At 44.4% G+C, this 21138-nt stretch overlaps 1 protein-coding gene across 1 annotated transcript in view; it reads right to left on the bottom strand.

Moving 5' to 3' along the window:
• CNTF (ciliary neurotrophic factor) overlaps positions 1-21138 on the bottom strand; it is an 81260-nt gene that overhangs the window by 48186 nt on the left and 11936 nt on the right. The window lies entirely within an intron of this gene.

Here is a 21138-nt window from a genome sequence, read left to right as displayed (position 1 = left end):
GCTCGGCGGGCGCATTACAATGCTCAGAAGAAGGAGCGCCATTGGGATTTTGAAGACAAAATTTGTCCGGAATTGAAGGCTACGTGTGTTTACAAAGCCCCCATAGAGCCAGAACAATGGACCCCCCCCCCCCCACATATGACCCCATTTTGGAAACTACACCCCTCATGTAATGTAATAAGGGATACAGTGAGCATTTACACCCCACAGGTGTCTGACAGATATTTGCACAGCCCACTGTTCCAAAGATCTGTCAAACGCCAGTGGGGTGTAAATACTCACTTATTAAATTCTGTGGGTGGTGTAGTTTCCAAAATGGGGTCACGTGGGGGGGTCCACTGTTCTGGCACCACGGGAGGGGCTTTGTAAACGCATATGGCCCCCGACTTCTATTCCAACCAAATTCTGTCTTCAAAAGCTCAATGGTGCTCCTTCTCTTCTGAGCATTGTAGTGCACCAGCAGATCACTTGATGTCCACACATTGGGTATTTCCATACTCAGAAGAAATGGGGTTACAAATTTTGGGGGTCACTTTCTCCTATTACCCCTTGTAAAAATATAAAATGTGGGGGAAAACCAGCAATTTAGTGAAAATTTTTTTTTTTTCATTTACACATCAGACTTTAGCAAAAAGTCGTCAAACACTTGTGAGGTTTTAAGGCTCACTGTACCCCTTGATGTGTTCCTTGAGGGGTGAAGCTTCTAAAATAGTATGCCATGTGTTTTTTTTTTTGCTGTTCTGGCACCATAGGGGCTTCCTAAATGCGACATGGCCTCCAAAAACCATTTCAGCAAAATTTGCTTTTCCAAAGCCAAATGTGACTCCTTCTCTTCTGAGCATTGTAGTGCGCCAGCAGAGCACTTGACGTCCACACTTGGGGTATTTCCATACTCAGAAGAGATGGGGTTACAAATTTTGGGGGGCATTTTGTCCTATTATCCCTTGTAAAAATTTTGGGGAAAACTAGCATTTTAGTGGAAAAAAATAAATAAATAATTTACACATCCAACTTTAACAAAAAGTCGTCAAACACCTGTGGGGTGTTAAGGCTCACTGGACCCCTTGTTACGTGCCTTGAGGGGTGTAGTTTCCAAAATAGTATGCCATGTGTTTTTTTTTTTGCTGTTCTGGCACCATAGGGGCTTTCTAAATGCGACATGCCCCACAAAAACCATTTCAGAAAAACTCACTCTCCAAAATCCCATTGTCGCTCCTTCCCTTCTGAGCCCTCTACTGCGCCCGCCGTACACTTGACATATACATATGAGGTATTTCCTTACTCGAGAGAAATTGGGCTACACATTTTAGGAAGATTTCTCTCCTTTTACCCCTTGTAAAAATTCAAAAACTGGGTCTACAAGAACATGCCAGTGTAAAAAATGAAGATTTTGAATTTTCTCCTTCAATTTGCTGCTATTCCTGTGAAACACCTAAAGGGTTAACTAACCTTTTGAATGTCATTTTGAATACTTTGGGGAGTGCAGTTTTTATAATGGGGTCATTTGTGGGGCATTTCTAATATGAAAGCCCTTCAAATCCACTTCAAAACAGAACTGGTCCCTGAAAAATTTTGATTTTGAAAATTTTGTGAAAAATTTGAAAATTGATGCTGAAATTTGAAGCCCTCTGATGTCTTCCAAAAGTAAAAACATGTCAACGTTATGATGCAATCATAAAGTAGACATGTTGTATATGTGAATCACTATATAATTTATTTGGAATATTCATTTTCCTTATAAGCTTCAAAGTTAAGAAAATGCAAAATTTTCAATTTTTTCATCAAATTTTGGAATTTTTCACCAAGAAACGATGCAAGTATCGACAAAATTTTACCACTAACGTAAAGTAGAATATGTCACGAAAAAACTATCTCGGAATCAGAATGAAAGGTAAAAGCATTCCAGAGTTATTAATGCTTAAAGTGACAGTGGTCAGATGTGCAAAAAATGGCCGGGTCCTACAGTGAAAATTGGCTGGGTCCTTAAGGGGTTAATGAAATACAATGGACTTTTGCACGATATTCACATTTTTTGAGTTTTCCCTGTACAAGGAAATAAAGTACAACAAGGCTACACACAGTTGTCAGTGAAGATTTATGGTTTACAGTGACAGACAACCTTAATACCTGAAAGAGGATTTCCTTTAACCCCTTAAAGCACAACTGTAGTGCAAGACTTTTATATATATATTCCTGTACCTGGGTCTCAAAAATAAACAAAATAAACTTTTACATACCTTCCTACGTTCCCCCGTTGGTCCAGCATTGCTAACCTCATTCAACCTCCTGGGGATGGGGATGCCGCAGAGCCGTCGACGTATCACCAGCCGCAGTGATGTCCCGCACCGGATGGTGATAGGCTGAGCCCACTGTCATGTAAGGAGCTCTGGCCGGCTTCTTACATGACAGTGGGCTCAGTCTATCACCGGCAGGGATGGGACATCTTCTTGCTCGGATGGGAAGGCTGCAGACTGGATCTACCACTCAATCACGCTGACCACTGTTGTGTGTGAGCTTACACAACCACATTTAGTAAGGGCAATTCCTACTTTATTCTTGGACCTTACACCTGCGGTATTACGCTATGGAGCGCTCTCTCTTTTTTCTTTAGCATGTTTTTAGTTTTGGAAGACATCAGAGGGCTTCAAAGTTCAGCAGCAATTTTCCACAAAATTCTATAATTCGGATTTTTCAGGGACCAGTTCAGATTTTAAGTGGATTTGAAGGGCCTTCATATTAGAAATACCCCACAAATTACCCCATTATAAAAACTGCACTGCTCAAAGTATCCATAATAACATTCAGTAAATGTGTTAACTCTTTAGGTGTTTCACAGGAATAGCAGCAAAGTGAAGGAGAAAATTCAAAATCTTCATTTTTTTTACACTCGCATGTTCTTGTAGACCCAGTTTTTGAATTTTTTACAAGTGGTAATAGGAGAAAAAGCCCCCCAAAATTTGTAACCCAATTTCTCTCGAGTATTGAAATACCTCATATGTGTATGTAAAGTGTTCGGTGGGCGCAGTAGAGGGCTCAGAAGGGAAGGAGCGACAATGGGATTTTGGAGAGTGAATTTTGCTGAAATGGATTTTGGGGGGCATGTCACATTTAGGAAGCCCCTATGGTGCCAGAACAGCAGAAAACTCCACATGGCATACCATCTTGGAAACTACACCCCTCAAGGCATGTAGCAAGGGGTCCAGTGAGCAGTTGCAGTTTTTTCCCCAAATTTACCATTTTTACAAAGGGTAATGGGAGAAAATGCCCCCCAAAATTTGTAACCCCATCTCTTCCGAGTATGGAAATATCCCATGTTAGGACATAAAATGCTCTGTGGGCGAACTACAATGCTCAGAAGAGAAGGAGTCACATTTGGCTTTTGGTAGGCAAATTTTGCTGAAATGGTTTTTGGGGGGCATGCGGCCTTTAGGAAGCCCCTGGGGTGCCAGAACAAAAAAAAAATCACATGGCATACTATTTTGGAAACTGCACCCCTTAAGGAACGTAACAAGGGGTACAACGAGCCTTAACACCTCACAGGTGTTTGACGACTTTTTGTTAAAGTTGGATGTGTAAATGAAAAAAATAATAATTTTCACTAAAATGCATTTTCCCCCCCAAATTTTACATTTTTACAAGGGGTAATAGGAGAAAATGACCCCCAAAATTTGTAACCCCATTTCTTCTGAGTATGGAAATACCCCATGTGTGGACATCAAGTGCTCTGCTGGCGCACTACAATGCTCAGAAGAGGAGGAGCGCCATTGAGCTTTTGAAAAGAGAATTTGTTTGGAATGGAAGTCAGGGGCCATGTGCGTTTACAAAGCCCCCTGTGGTCCCAGAACAGTGGACCCCCCCCCCATGTGACCCCATTTTGGAAACTTCACCCCTCACAGAATTTAATAAGGGGTGCAGTGAGTATTTACACCCCACTGGCGTTTGACAGAACAGTTGGCTGGGCAAATGAAAAATTGAATTTTTCATTTTCACGGACCACTGTTCCAAAAATCTGTCAGACACCTGTGGGGCGTAAATGCTCACTGTTCCCCTTATTACATTACGTGAAGGGTGTAGTTTCCAAAGGCGCTCCTTCTCTTCTGAGCATTGTAGTTCGCCCGCAGAGCACTTTACATCCACATATGGGGAATGTTCTTACTCAGAAGAAATGGGGTTACAAATTTTGGGGGGCTTTTTTCCTATTTTCCCTTGTGAAAATGAAAAATTTAGGGTAACACCAGCATTTTAATGAAAAAAATGTATTTTTCTCATTTTTCCATCCAACTTTAATGAAAATTCGTCAAACACCGGTGGGGTGTTTAGGCTCACTATACCCCTTGTCACGTTCCGTGAGGGGTGTAGTTTCCAAAATGGGGTCACATGTGGGTATTTATTTTTTTGCGTTTATGTCAGAACCGCTGTAAAATCAGCCACCGCTGTGCAAATCACGAATTTAGGCCTCAAATGTACATGGTGTGCTCTCACTCCTGAGCCTTGTTGTGCATCCGCAGAGCATTTTACGCCCACATATGGGGTATTTCCGTACTCAGGAGAAATTGCGTTCCAAATTTATTATTTTTTTTTTTGCTTTTACCACTTGTGAACATTAACCCCTTAAGGACATAAGGCATATCCATACGCCCCCGTTTCCAAGTCCTTAAGGATCGAGGGCATATGGATACGCCCTGAGCATTTCCGGCCCCCACTGCTAGCCGGAGGGGAGCCGGGGCCGGATGCCTGCTGAACGCCCAGGGGGGTCATTATGTCCCCCCATGTCTGCGATTGCCGCAGATCGCTGGACAATTCAGTCCAGCGATCTGCGGCGGATTCCGGGTCAATCGGGTCTCCAGTCAGAGACGGCCCCGAACAGCCAGAGCCTGCAGGAGTGAGGTGGCACTGGTGCCACCTCACGATCGCCCTGATTCGTCGGCCGGATTACCGGCCGACCAATCAGGGCGCCTGCTGCGGGTGTCACTCCCGCAACCCGCTCCGCCTCTCTTCCGGAGGACATGAGCGGGTGCGGGCAGAAGACCCCGGGTGCTGGGGACCCCGATCCCCGGCGTCCCTGTTGGGATCGGGGCCCCAGGAGCGACGGCGGCGGCGAGGGACTGACCTGCAGTGTGGATCGTTTGAGGTGAGTGACAGCCTCCTGCTGTTGCTTAGCAACAGCTCCCAGCATGCAACAAGAGCATGCTGGGAGCTGTAGTTATGCAATAGCAGGAGGCAGACCACCACAACTCCCAGCATGCACATTCTTTCTATGGAAAAGTGTACCTTCAGCTGTTGTGTAACTACAACTCCCAGCTTGCACAATCAGCTAAAGTGCATGCTGGGAGTTGTAGTGGTGCATCTGGTGGTTGCATAACTACAACTCCCAGCATGCCCGTTGGCTGTCGGTGACTGCTGAGAGTTGTAGTTTTGCAACAGCTGGAGGCACACTGAGTTAAGTAGTAATCCAGTGTGTCTCCAGCTGTTGCATAACTACAATCCCCAGCATCCCCAGCCAATGTAGTATGCCTCCGGCTGTTGCATAACTACAAGACCCAGCATGCCCTGCCGCTGTCCGTACATGCTGGGGGTTGTAGCTTTTGCAACAGCTGAAGGCACACTGGTTGCAAAACACTGAGTTTGTTACCAAACTCAGTGTTTCACAACCTGTGTGTCTCCAGCTGTTGCAAAACTACAACTCCCAGCATGCACTGATAGACCGTACATGCTGGGAGTTGTAGTTTTGCAACAGCTGGATGTTTCCCACCCCCCAATGTGAACGTACAGGGTACACTCACATGGGCGGAGGATTACAGTAAGTATCCGGCTACAAGTTTGAGCTGCGGCAAATTTTCTGCCGCTGCTCAAACTGTCAGCGAGAAACTACTGCGAACCCCTGCCCGTGCGACTGTACCCTAAAAACACTACACTACACTAACACAAAATAAAATAAAAAGTAAAAAACACTACATATACACATACCCCTACACAGCCCCCCTCCCCTCCTCAATAAAAATGAAAAACGTCTGGTACGTCACTGTTTCCAAAACGGAGCCTCCAGCTGTTGCAAAACAACTACTCCCAGTATTGCCAGATAGCCACTGACTGTCTAGGCATGCTGGGAGTTTTACAACAGCTGGAGGCCCCCTGTTTGGGAATCACTGGCGTAGAATTCCCCTATGTCCACCCCTATGCAATCCCTAATTTAGGCCTCAAATGCGCATGGCGCTCTCACTTTGGAGCCCTGTCGTATTTCAAGGCAACAGTTTAGGGCCACATATGGGGTATCGCCGTACTCGGGAGAAATTGGGCTTCAAATTTTGGGGGGTATTTTCTGCTATTACCCTTTTTAAAAATGTAAAATTTTTGGGAAAACAAGCATTTTAGGTAAAAAAAAATTTTTTTTACATATGCAAAAGTCGTGAAACACCTGTGGGGTATTAAGGTTCACTTTACCCCTTTTTACGTTCCCTGAGGGGTTTAGTTTCCAAAATAGTATGCCATGTGTTTTTTTTTTTTGCTGTCCTGGCACCATAGGGGCTTCCTAAAGGTGACATGCCCCCCAAAAACCATTTGTCGCTCCTTCCCTTCTGAGCCCTCTACTGCGCACGCTGAACAATTAACATAGACATATGAGGTATGTCCTTACTCAAGAGAAATTGGGTTTCAAATACAAGTAAAAATTTTCTCCTTTTTACCCCTTGCAAAAATTCAAAAATTGGGTCTACAAGAACATGAAAAAAATGAAGATTTTGAATTTTCTCCTTCACTTTGCTGCTATTCCTGTGAAACACCTAAAGGGTTACTACACTTACTGAATGTCATTTTGAATACTTTGGGGGGTGTAGTTTTTATAATGGGGTCTTTTATGGGGTATTTCTAATATGAAGACCCTTCAAATCCACTTCAAACCTGAACTGGTCCATGAAAAATAGCGAGTTTGAAAATTTTGTGAAAAATTTCAAAATTGCTGCTGAACTTTGAAGCCCTCTGGTGTCTTCCAAAAGTAAAAACTCATAAATTTTATGATGCAAACATAAAGTAGACATATTGTATATGTGAACCCAAAAAAAAATTATTTTGAATATCCATTTTCCTTACAAGCAGAGAGCTTCAACGTTAGAAAAATGCAAAATTTTCATTTTTTTCATCAAATTTGGGGATTTTTCACCAAGAAAGGATGCAAGTTACCATAAAATTTTACCACTAAGTTAAAGTAGAATATGTCACGAAAAAACAATCTCGGAATCAGAATGATAACTAAAAGCATTCCAGAGTTATAAATGTTTAAAGTGACAGTGGTCAGAATTGTAAAAAACGCTCCGGTCCTTAAGGTGAAAAAGGGCTCGGTCCTTAAGGGGTTAAAAGTATGGGGCAACACCAGCATGTTAGTGTAAAAATGTATATGTTTTTACACTAACAGGCTGGTGCAGACCCCAACTTTTTCTTTTCATAAGGGGTAAAAGGAGAAAAAGCCCCCCATAATTTGTAGTGTAGTGTTTCCTTAAAATACGACAGGGCTCCGAAGTGAGAGAGCGCCATGCCCATTTGAGGACTACATTAGGGATTGCATAGGGGTGGATATAGGGGCATTCTATGCCAGTGATTCCTAAGCAGGGTGCCTCCAGCTGTTGCTAAACTCCCAGCATGCCTGGACAGTCAGTGGCTGTCCGGAGATACTGGGAGTTGTTGTTTTGCAACAGCTGGCGGCTCCGTTTTGGAAACACTGCTGTACAATACGTTTTTCATTTTTATTGGGGGGGCAGTGTAAGGGGTGTATATGTAGTGTTTTACCCTTTATTATGTGTTAGTGTAGTGTTTTTAGGGTACATTCGCACTGGTGGGTTACGTTGAGTTTCCCGCTAGGAGTTTGCAATGCAGCGAAAAATTTGCCGCAGCCCAAACTTGAAGCAGGAAACTTACTGGAAACCTGCCCATGTGAATGTACCTTGAGCATTCACATGGGGGGGGGGGGACCTCCAGCTGTTTCAAAACTACAACTACCAGCATGTACTGACAGACCGTGCATGCTGGGAGTTGTACTTTTGCAACAGCTAGAGGCACACTGGTTGGAAAACCTTCAATTAGGTTCTGTTACCTAACTCAGTATTTTCCAACCAGTGTGCCTCCAGCTGTTGCAAAACTACAACTCCCAGCATGTACTGATCGCCGAAGGGCATGCTGGGAGATGTAGTTATGCAACAGCTGGAGGTACGCAACTACAACTCCCAGCATGCTGTTTGGGCATGCTGGGATTTGCAGTTTTGCAACATCTTGAGGGCTACAATTTAGAGACCACTGCACTGTGATCTCCAAACTATGGTTCTACAGATGTTGCAAAACTACAAATCCCAGCATGCCCAGACAGCAAACTGCTGTGTGGGCATGCTAGGAGTTGTAGTTTTGCTAGATCTATAGGGCCACAATTTAGAGATCACTGCATAGTGATCTCCAAAGTGTAGCCCTCCAGCTGTTGCAAAACTACAAATCCCAGCATGCCCACACAGCAAACAGCTGTCTGGGCATGCTGGAAATTGTAGATTTGCAACATCTGGAGGGCTACTGGTGGTCTCAGACTGTATCCCTCCAGATGTTGCTAGGCAACTCACCGGCTTCCGTAGGATCCAGGGAGCCAGCCGCACGTCAGCCTCCGGATGGGTAAGTGGACTTCGGCGCCGGTCCACTGTCTATTGGGCAGAACGGGGAAACTGAAAGTTAACCCCTATGCCCCCGATCTGCTATTGGTCGTTGCTTCTGGTGACCATTAGCAGGGATAGGAGGGGTGGCATTCCTGCCACCTCACTTTTATCACTTCAGGGGGATCGTGGATGTCTTTGACAACCGCGATCCCCCTTATATTCCGGGTCAACATAGACCCGCATGAGCCGGAATCGGAGCAAATCGCTGGTGTGAATTCACCAGCGATTTGCGGCGATCGCCGACATGGGGGTCTGATGACCCCCCTGGGCATTTGTGCGGGGTGCCTTCTGATAGACATCAGCAGTCACCCCGGTCTGGTCCACGCACGGCGGGGACCGAAATTTCCATGGGCGTATGGATACGTTAACCTTAAGTACCAGGGCGTCAAGGCATACACCCTAGGTCCCTAAGTGGTTAATAACTCTGGGATGCTTTAACTTTTCATTCTGATTCCAAGATTGTTTTTTCGTGACATATTCTACTTTATGTTAGTGGTAAATTTTCGTCGATACTTCATTTCTTGATGAAAAATGTAAAGATATTGCATTTTTTTTTTACTTTGAAACTCTCTGCTTATAAGGAAAATGGACATCCCAAATAAATTATATATTGATTCACATATACAATATGTCTACTTTATGTCTGCATCATAAAGTTGACATGTTTTTACTTTAGGAAGACATCAGAGGGCTTTAACCCCTTAAGGACGCAACCATTTTGGGCCTTAACCCCTTAAGGACCAAGCTAATTAAGCCTGTACGCCCCTCAAAGACCAGGCCTGTTTTTTCAAATCTGGGATGTATGTCTTTATTTGAGAATAACTCTGGTAATGTTTTGCCAATGAAAACAATTCTGACAATGTTTTTTTGTCACAAGTTGTACTACATGAAAATAGTAAAAGTTAATCGATATTATTTGTATTTTTTTATTTACAATGCAAGAAACTGTGAAATTTTTGAAAAAAAAGACGATTTTATGTTATTTTGACGTTAATAGGTTGCATATATTTATACATAATGTTTATTTTTTTATCAAAAATTATAATTTCATATGTCTACTTTATTTTCTCAACTATTTTTTTTATTATTATTCACATTTCAGATGTATTAGAGGCCTAACAAATTTACTCGACATTTTGGAAATTTGAAAAGTACATCTTATTTTTATGTGCTAAGCAACGATTGCAGCAACTGAGAAGTAGTAGAACATGGGAACCCCCCCCCCGAATGACACCATTTTAAAAACTAGACCCCTCAAGGTATTCGCTAGGGGGTACAGTGAGTATTTTAATACCATAGTTTTTTGGCAGGAATTATTACAAAGTCAGTGTTAAAAAAATCGAAACTAGCTTTTTTTCACAAATGCATCATTTGTGGGACATAGTTTTTGTACATCACTTCTGATATTGAAAGAAATGCACCCTATATTTTATTTAGCTGCTTGTCCCATGTTCAGAAATACCCCTGCTTAGGCCATATATGGTTCCTTGGCCACGTGGTAGGACTCAGAAGGAGGGGAGCGCCATTTGGCTTTCAGGGCAGAACAGTACCCCCACCCCCACAAGTGACCCCATTTATATACCGCACCCCTACAAGTTATTGGCTGGACCTCTCTGATTGGTCCTTGGTCGGCTAGCAGTATAACGTGTCTGTCTGTGACAGTTAAGGCTCCTGATGGATATATCCGCCATGTTGTGGGAATAAGCACCCACTCATGGCAAATATATCCATCACTGCTGCGGCTGGGTAGCTCAGTGTGTCCGCTCATGACTGCCGGCGGGAAATCCGCCACTATGAGTGGACACACAAAGCTACCCAGCCGCAGCAGGGAGCTCATTACCGTGACTGCTGCATAATGTGTAGGATCACATGGTGGACATCCGCAGCATATTACATGCTGCGGATGTCTGCCAATGCGATCCTACACATTATGGATTTTTTTTTTTATTAGATTCATTTAATACATTTTAATAATTTTTTTTTTTTTTTTTACACTTTTATTAAATTTTTATTTATTTTTACACTTTTTAATGCTTTGGAATACTTCGCAGTCCAAAGCATTGCAGTTATATGCAACCTGCCAGTTTTCACTAGCAAGCAGCATATCAGGACGTGCCTCTGGCAATACCCAGGGCAGACCTGGGGGTCTTTGTAGGACCCCCGGCAGCCCAGTTATGCAGCAGCACCCGTGATGCTCCGGGGTGCTGCAGGAGAGACAGAGGGAGCCCCTCTGTAAGTAAGGAAATACTTCATATGTGTATGTAAAGTGTTTGGCTGGCGCAGTAGAGGGCTCAGAAGGGAAGGAGCGACAATGGGATTTTGGAGAGTGAGTTTTTCTGCAATGGTTTTGGGGGGCATGTCACATTAAGGAAGCCCCTATGGTGCCAGGACAGCAGAAAAAACCCACATGGCCTACTATTTTGGAAACGACACCCCTCAGGGAACATAACAAAGGGTACAGTGAGCCTTAACACCCCACAGTTGTTTGACGACTTTTTGTTAAAGTTGGATGTGTAAATGATTATTTTTTTTTCCACTAAAATGCATTTTTTCCCCAAATTTGACTTTTTTTTTTTTTTTTTTTTACAAAGGGTAATAGGAGAAAATGCCCCCCAACATTTGTAACCCCATATCTTCTGGGTATGGAAATACCCCATGTGTGAATGTCAAGTGCTCTGCGAGCGCACTACAATGCTCAAAAGAGAAGGAGTCACATTTGGCTTTTGGAAAGCAAATTTAGCTGAAATGGTTTTTGGGGGGCATATCGCATTCAGGAAGCCCCTATGGTGCCAGAACAAAAAAACAAAACAAAAACAAAAAACACATGGCATACTATTTTGGATACTACACCCCTCAAGGAATGTAACAAGCAGTACAATGAGCCTTAACACCCCACAGGTGTTTGATAAATGTTCATTAAAGTGGGATGGGAAAAGGAAAAAATAGATTTTTTACACTAAAATGCTGGGGTTACCCCAAATTTTTCATTTTCACAAGTGATAATAGGAGAAAATGTCACCGTAAATGTGTAAAGTAAATACATTTCTTTGGAGTAAGGACATACCTCATATTAGGACATAAACTGCTCTGCGGGTGCATACCAGGTCTCAGAAGAACAGGAGCGCAGTCAGTCAGGGGCCTTGAGCATTTACTGAGCTACTATGGAGCCAGAACAGCGGGACCCCCCCCCCCTCAAGGAATGTTACATGGGGTACACTAAGTTAGTAAAGTGGGGTACAGCGGGCCGTAAAATGACAAAATAGGTTATATTCCCAGAATGATGACCCAGAGCATAGCCAAAACAAAAAAATATGCCCACCCCAAACCCTATGCTCTGAATCATCATTCTGGGAATGTGATGTGTGTGGCCGTCCCTAACCTGTTGCCTCAAATGCGCACCCGCTCAGTTGGAGAGAGAGAGCGCTGCGCATTTGAGGCAACATAAAAAGGTCCCCGATGCTAGTGACTCAGTGACCCATGACTCAGCGACGCCCAGAGGTCTTATCAGGTTTTTTGTTTTTTTATGAAACAGTTTTTTTGGGCAATTTATGGTTTATGGGGTTAAAATTTGGAATGTAATCTGGACTTGGTACACTGGGGTCAAATTAGGAAAATTAAAATGAATAGGGAAAATGTAGTACTCCATGGAAGTGTGATACTCCCTGAAGCAGTTTTTAATGCAGAGGCCTGGATGATCGAGAAAGGTGTCATATTGAGTGGTGGTGTCCTTCCATATCCCGCTCTTGTGAGTATCCCACATTCTTCATTTTTTTCTGGGATCGTCCCTTCTTTCCAGTGTGGGGGACCTCACCTGGAAAGTGCTGGCCTGGGTCGATCCTGGCACCTATAACTCCAGTTCCTTGGGAACTCCGGCCTGCTCTTTCCTGGTCGCCAAATATCAGGACCTTTAGGACTTCTTCTTAGAACTGGAGAAATGTCCCTGTGTTCCCAGCGTACTGGGACAGTACAAAAGAGTTGTACATGGCAACCTGTACTTTTTTTTGTACCATACCAGTGTTTTCTGCATGGCATTATATAGCTTGAGGATTTGATCAGAAAGATAACATTTCCCCATATACTGATTGTAGCCCTGAATACAATCAGGCTTGATGACCATTGTTGTGGTACCTCGTACAGGGACAGGTGAGCTGCCGTTGCCATGAATAGTGGTGAGCATAAGGACATCCCTCTTATCCTTATATCTGACCAGCAACAGGTTTTCATGGGTAAGGGCACAGGACTCACCCTTGGGCATATGTGTCTGGATCAAATTTAGAGGGAGGCCTCTTTGGTTCTTCCGCATGGTCCCACAAGCGGATGTCGATCTGGCGGCAAGGGATATGAACAAAGGGATGCTGGTATAAAAGTTATCCACGTACACGTGGTAACCCTTATCCAGCAATGGGTGCACAAGGTCCCAAACGATTTTCCCGCTAACACCCAGAGTGGGGGGGACATTCTGGGGGTTCAATACGGGAATCTCGTCCATATACTCTTAACTTGTAAGTGTACCCGGAGGTACTCTCAAAAAGTTTGTAGAGTTTCATGCCATACCGCACCCGCTTCGAGGGAATATACTGGCGGAAGAGGAGTCTCCCCTTAAGACTGATAAGAGACTCATCTACCGAGAGCTCCCTGAGAGGTACGTAGGCCTCCAAAAATTTGGCCCCAAAGTGATCTATGACCGGCCTCACTTTGTAAAGCCGTTTACAGGCAGGATCACTTCGAGGGGACATGCCGCATTATCAGTGTAACGCAGGCATTTCCGAATGGCCTCGAACCGCTTCCGTGTCATGGCCATACTGTAAAGCAGGGTCTGGTAGAAGAGGTCCCTGCTCCAGTACTGTCTGACACTGTTTTTCCCATATGCAGCACGAGGCCCCAAAATATTCCTCAATTCGGCTGCACTGATGGCGTGCCATCCATTGGGCCTAGGCAAAAACTAATCTAGGTGGTGGGCGATGAACTGTTGGGTGTACAAGTTTGTTTTCTATACCATTAGATTCACAAAGTCGTCACTGAAATAATATTTGAATATATAGAAATTTTTTTTTTACCTCTTACATGTCCCTGTACACTGAAGCTCACCCTGCACTACAGAGCCAATAGCAGTGCTCCTGGGGAGGTGATGGGATCGCCACCTCCCCCCAGCTACAGGAGGTGATTGGCGGTGTATACTACACCACCGATCACCTTCTAATTCCGGGTCACCGGCGATCGCCAACATGGGGGGTCTCAGGACACCCCTCGGCATTGTCACAGGATGCCTGCTGAATGATTTCAGCAGGCATCCCGCTCCGGTCCCCGCCGGCGGGGACCGAAATTCCCACGGGCGTGCACCGGGCGGGGATCGGACCGGGATGCCTGCTGAAATCATTCAGACCCCCCCATGTCGGCGATCGCGGCAAATCGCAAGTCAATTCACACTTGCGATTTGCGCAATTCCAGGTCATTACGGGTCTATGGTGACCCGGAATAGAAGGGGGATCGCGGGTGTCCATGACACCCACAATTCCCCTGAAAGGATAGGAGTGAGGTGGCACCACCCCTCCTATCCCTGCTATTGGTGGTCTAGATGCGACCACCAATAGCAGATCGGGGACAGGGGGGTTAACTTTAGTTTTCCCCGTCCTGCCCACCCCCAATAGGCGGGGCAGGACGGGGAAACCCGACAGGGACCGGCACCGAAGATCCACTTACCAATCCGGAGGCTGCGGGCGACGGAGATCGGCGGGCGGCGACGTCGTGTGGTTGGATCCTGCGGAAGCCGGTGAGTTGCCTAGCGACATCTGGAGGGTACAGTCTGAGACCACTAGATAGATGGTCTCTAACTGTAGCCCTCCAGATGTTGCAAAACTACAACTCCCAGCATGCCCAGACAGCTGTTTGGGCATGCTGGAATATGTAGTTTTGCAAAAGCTGGAGGGCTACAGTTTGAGACCACTATCTAGTGGTCTCTAAACTGTATCCCTCCAGATCTTGCATAACTACAACTCCTAGCATGCCCAAACAGCTGTTTGCTGTCCGGGCATGCTGGGATTTGTAGTTTTGCATTAGCTGGAGGACCACAGTTTGGAGATCACTTTGCAGTGGTCTCTAAAACTGTAGCCCTCCAGATGTTGCAAAACTGCAAATCCTAGCATGCCCAAACAGCTGTCTCGGCATGCTGGGAGTTGTAGTTGGGGACCTCCAGCTGTTGCATAACTACATCTCCCAGCATGCCCTTTGGTGATCAGTACATGCTGGGAGTTGTAGTTTTGCAACAGCTGGAGGCACACTGGTTGGAAAATACTGACTTAGATAACAGAACCTAACTGAAGGTTTTCGAACCAGTGTGCCTCCAGCTGTGGCAAAACTACAACTCCCAGCATGCACGGTCTGTCAGTACATGCTGGGAGTTGTAGTTTTGAAACAGCTGGAGGTTTGCCCCCCCATGTGAATGTACAGGGTACATTCACACGGACAGGTTTACAGTAAGTTTCTTGCTTCAAGTTTGGGCTGCGTCAAATTTTTGGCCGCAGCGCAAACTCCTAGCGGGAAACTCACTGTAACACACCAGTGTGAATGTACCCTAAAAACACTACACTACAATAACACATAATAAAGAGCAAAACACTACATATACACCCCCTTACACTGTCCCCCCCAATAAAAATTTAAAACGTATTGTATGGCAGTGTTTCCAAAACGGAGCCTCCAGCTGTTGCAAAACAACAACTCCCAGCATTTCTGGACAGCCACTGACTGTCCAGGCATGCTGGGAGTTTTGCAGCAGCTGGAGGCACCCTGTTTGGGAATCACTGGCGTAGAATACCCCTATGTCCACCCCTATGCAATCCCTAATTTAGTCCTCAAATGCGCATGGCGCTCTCTCACTTCAGAGCCCTTTCATATTTCAAGGAAACAGTTTAGGGACACATATGGGGTATCTCCGTACTCGGGAGAAATTGCACTACAAATTTTGGGGGGCTTTTTCTCCTTTTACCCCTTATGCAAAGGAAAAGTTGGGGGCTACACCAGCTTGTTAGTGTAAAAAAATAAAAAATTTTACACTAACATGCGGGTGTTGCCCCATACTTTTTATTTTCACAAGCGTTAAAAAGGAAAGAAAGACCCCCAAAATTTGTAACGCAATTTCTCCTGAGTACAGAAATACTGCATATGTGGTCGTAAAATGCTCTGCGGGTGAACAACAAGGCTCAGGAGTGAGAGCGCACCATGTACATTTGAGGCCTAAATTGGTGATTTGCACAGGGATGGCCGATTTTACAGCGGTTCTGACATAAACGCAAAAAAATAAATACCCACATGTGACCACATTTTGGAAACGACACCCCTCATGGAATGTAATAAGGGGTACAGTGAGCATTTACGCCCCACAGGTGTCTGACAGATTTTTGGAACAGTGGTACGTGAAAATTAAAAATGTAATTTTTCATTTGCACAGCCCACTGTTCCAAAGATCTGTCAAACGCCAGTGGGGTGTAAATACTCACTGCACCCCTTATTAAATTCTGTGAGGGGTGTAGTTTCCAAAATAGGGTCACATGTGGGGGGGTCCACTGTTCTGGCACCACGGGGGGGCTTTGTAAACGCACATGGCCCCTGACTTCCATTACAAAATTTTTTTTCCTAAAAGCTCAATGGCGCTCCTTCTCTTCTGAGCATTGTAGTGCGCCAACAGAGCACTTGACGTCCACACATGGGGTATTTCCATACTCAGAAGAGATGGGGTTTCAAATTTTGGGGGGCATTTTGTCCTATTACCCCTTGTAAAAATTTTAAATTTGAGGGAAAACTAGCATTTTAGTGAAAAAAAAAAAATAATTTTCACATCCAACTTTAACGAAAAGTCGTCAAACACCTGTGGGGTGTTAAGGCTCACTGGACCCCTTGTTACGTGCCTTGAGGGGTGTAGTTTCCAAAATAGTATGCCATGTGTTTTTTTTTTTTTTTTTTTGCTGTTCTGGCACCATAGGGGCTTCCTAAATGTGACATGCCCCCCAAAAACCATTTCAGAAAAACTCACTCTCCAAAATCCCACTGTCACTCCTTCCCTTCTGAGCCCTCTACTACGCCCGCTGAACACTTGACATACACATATGAGGTATTTTCTTACTCGAGAGAAATTGAGTTACACATTTTATGAATATATTCATATTCCTTATAAGCAGAGAGCTTCAAAGTTAAAAAAAATGTAACATTTTCAATTTTTTCATCAAATTTTGGAATTTTTCACCAAGAAATGATGCAAGTATCGACAAAATGTTACCACTAACATAAAGTAGAATATGTCACGAAAAAACAATCTCGGAATCAGAATGAAAAGGTAAAAGCATCCCAGAGTTATTAATGTTTAAAGTGACAGTGGTCAGATGTGCAAAAAATGGCCATGTCCTACAGTGAAAATTGGCTGGGTCCTTAAGGGGTTAAGTTCCACGGTGTCAGAGCGTACCTGTACGCCCTAGGTCCCTAAATAGCTAAATAAGAACAGTGGTAGATACGATCCAACATTCTGGGTTCTAATATGGTTTTGACCTTATGGAACGCCACTTGTGTTTCATTTATAAAGCTGTTCTTTGGACAGTAAACATGCATTGCTGCATTTTTCAGGAAATATTCTACTTTAAGACAGTGGTAAATTCTCATCATTACTTGCATCATTTCTTGGTGAAAAATTCCAAAATGTCATGAAAATTTTGAAAATGTTTTATTTTTCTAACTTTAAAACTCAGCTTGTAAGGAAAATGGACATGCCAAATAAATTGTATATTGATTCACATATACAATATGTCTACTTTATGTTTGCATCATAAAGTTGAAAAGTTTTTACTATTTGAAGACATCAGAGGGTTTCAAAGTTCAGCAGCAATTTTCCAAATGTTCACGAAAAGTTCAAAATCCGAATTTTTTAAGAGACCAGTTTAATTTGAAGTGGATTTGAAGGGCATTTCTGTATGAAATCTCCCATAAATGACACAATTCTAAAAACTGCACCCCTCAAAGTATTTAAAATGAAAGTTTGTTAACCCTTTAGGTGTTTCACAGGAATAGCAGCAAAGTGGAGGAGAAAATTCAAAGGGGGACATGTTGCTTATGTATTCCTTTTTTTAGTTACCGTATATACTCGAGTATAAGCCGAGTTTTACAGCACGATTTTTCGTGCTGAAAAAAAAACCCTCGGCTTATACTCGAGTGAACTCTCCGCCCTCAGTGGTCTTCAACCTGCGGACCTCCAGAGGTTTCAAAACTACAACTCCCAGCATGCCCGGACAGCCTTCGGCTGTCCGGGCATGCTGGGAGTTGTAGTTTTGAAACCTCTGGAGGTCCGCAGGTTAAAGACCACTGCGGCCTTCATCATCATCATCATCCAGACCCCCCCCTTTAGTTTTGTACTCACCTCCCCTCGGTGGGAAGGAAGGGTGAGCTGGTCCGGGCCATCTGTGCTGCAGGGACCGTCCGGTGGGGAGGGATAGTCATTGCGGGCTGTCCATTTTCACCGGGGGGGGGCCCTCTTCTCTGCCCTTCGGCCCCGGAGTAGTGACGTTGCCTTGACGACAACGCACAGGGATGTTCATGCGCAACGTCCCTGTGCGTCGTCGTCAAGGCAACATCACTATTCCGGGCCCGAAGCGCGGAGAAGAGGCCCCCCCGGTGAAGATGGACAGATGTGGGATGATGACAGATGGTGATGATGAAGGGGGGGTGTGGGATGATGACAGGAGGATGATGACAGGCAATGATGATGAAGGGGGTGTGGGATGATGACAGGGGGATGATGACAGGCAATGATGATGAAGGGGGTGTGGGATGATGACAGGGGGATGATGACAGGCGGTGATGATGAAGGGGGTGTGGAATGATGACAGGCGGTGATGATGACAGGGTAATGATGAAGAGGGGGATGATGACAGGGTGATGAGGAGGGTGTTAATGACGGGGGTCTGGATGATGACGGGGGGGGATGATGTATTTCCTACCCTAGGCTTATAGTCGAGTCAATAACTTTTCCTGGGTTTTTGGGGAGAAATTAGAGGCCTCGGCTTATATTCGGGTCGGCTTATACTCGAGTATATACGGTATGTTTTTCTTACAACTTTTTTGCTTATGTGCGACTTATTTATAAACTGCTTTCAGCCTGTTGATAAATTTCTTTCACGTAAGCAATTTTTGTTTTTTTGCTTTGGTAGTAGCTTTTTCTGCTCCATGTCTGAGCTGGAGTAAATTTAGTAGGTTTTTTCAAGTAATGCAACTTTTTTGCGACTTTAGCACTTGATAAATCTCTGACCACTTCAAGTCAAAAATCACTTTTTGCTTTGGTCAGCAAGATTTTTATTTTTTGCTTAGGGCACTGCACAATCAAAAAGTCGCAGAAAAAAGAGAGTAGTCGCAAGTGCGACTTTTGTGAGCCAATTTTAAGCAAAAAAAAAAACAACTACTAAATGCTTTGATAAATGTCCCCCAAAATCTCTATTTTTTACACTAACATGTTCTTGAAGCACATTTTTTTTTTTTTTACAATGGTTTTACATGTTGGGCGCACAACATGGCTCAGGAAGGAAGGAAAATTTTGCTTAAATGGTTTTTGAAGGGCATGTCACAGGAAGCCCCCATGGTGCCAGAACAGCAAAAAAAAAAAAAAAAAAAAAAAACAACACATGGCATACTATTTGGGAAACTACAGTGGGGTACAGTGAGCCTTAACACCCAACAGGTGTTTGACGAATTTTCATTAAAGTTGGACATTAAAAAGGAAAAATTTGTCTTTTTTCCACAAAAATGCTGGTGTTACCCCAAATTTTTCATTTTCACAAGGGGTAATAGGAGGAAAAGCCCCCCAAAATTTGTAACCCCATTTCTTCAGAGTATGGAAATATTCCATATGCGAACGTAAAGTGCTGCGGGCGCATTACGCCCTGTAGTGTGCCCGCAGCACTCTATGGTGCAACTATCAGCCACCCCTGTGCAAATCTCCGATTTAGGTCTCAAATGTACATGGTGCGCTCTCACTCCTGAGCCTTGGTGTGCGCCCGCAGAGCACTTTACGTCCACATATGGGGTATTTCCATACTCAGGAGAAATTGTGTTACGAATTTTTGGGGTCTTTTTCTCCTTTCACCTCTTGTGAAAATGAAAAGTATGGGGCAAAACCAGCATGTTAGTATAAAAAATGTAATTTTTTACATTTACATGCTGGTGTAGACCCCAGCTTTTCCTTCTCATGAGGGGTAAAAGAGGAAAAAGACCCTCAAAATTTGTAACATATTTTCTTCTGAGTACAGAAATACCCCATATGTGGCACTAAATTTGACTTGAAATACGACAGGGCTCTGAAGTGAGAGAGTGCCATGCGCATTTGAAGCCTAAATTAGGGATTTTGCATAGAGGCGCACCCAGATGCAAGCATTGCACTTGTCTCCATCACCATATATACCCTACAGCAGTGTTTCCCAAATAGGGTGCCTCCAGCTGTTGCAAAAGTCCTAGCATGCCTGGACAGTCAATGCCTGTCCGGCAATGCTGGGAATTGTTGTTTTGGAAACTGCTGTACGAGACCTTTTTACTCTTTATTTTGCATAGGTGTAGTGTTTTTAGGATACATGAACACAGTTTGGTTTATAGCAAGCAGGAAATTTGCCGCAGTGGGGAACTCACTGTAAACCCCTGCTCGTGTGAATGTACCCTGTATTTATTTATTTATTTTTGTGGGGGGGCTGGGATGTGCAAACCTCCAGCTATTGCAAAACTACAACTCCCAGCATGCACTGACAAACCGTGCATGCTGGAAGTTGTAGTTTTGCCACAGCTGGAGGCACACTGGTGGGGTTAGGTAACAGACCCTAACTCAGTGTTTCCCAAAAAGTGTACCTCCAGCTGTTGAAAAACTACAACTCCCAGCATGCACAGACCTCTGAAGCGCATGCAAGGAGTTGTAGCTGTACACCGCCTTCAGCTGTTGCATAACTACAACTCCCAGCATGCCCTTTGGCTGTCAGTGCATGCTGGGAGTTGTAGTTGTAGTTTTGCAACAGCTGGTTGGGAAATACTGAGTTAGGGTTTGTTCCCCACCTGTGTGCCTCCGGCTGTTGGAATTCTGGGACAGCTGAAGGGCATGGTGGGAGTTGTAGTTATGCAACAGTTGGAGGCACACCACTACAACTCCCAGCATGCCCTTTTGTTGTCCATGCATTCTGGGAATTGTAGTTATGCAAAAGTAGCTGTTGTATGAGTACAACTCCCAACATGCCCGGACAGCCAAATGGCATGCTGGGAGATGTAGCGGAGTGCCTCCTGTGCATGCTGGGAGTTGTACTTATGCAACAGCAGAAGGCACAGTCCTTACCTCCTGCTGCTGCTCTCTGCCACGGGTCCAAGGGTCCCGAACCCGCCGCCGGAGATAAGGGCCCCCACGCTGCAGGTGTACATTGCCAGCACCCACTCTGACCAGAAAACA

The sequence above is a fragment of the Hyla sarda genome, chromosome 7 (genome assembly GCF_029499605.1).
Source record: "Hyla sarda isolate aHylSar1 chromosome 7, aHylSar1.hap1, whole genome shotgun sequence".
Taxonomy (NCBI): domain Eukaryota; kingdom Metazoa; phylum Chordata; class Amphibia; order Anura; family Hylidae; genus Hyla; species Hyla sarda.
This window is presented reverse-complemented; position numbering and strand designations above follow the sequence as displayed.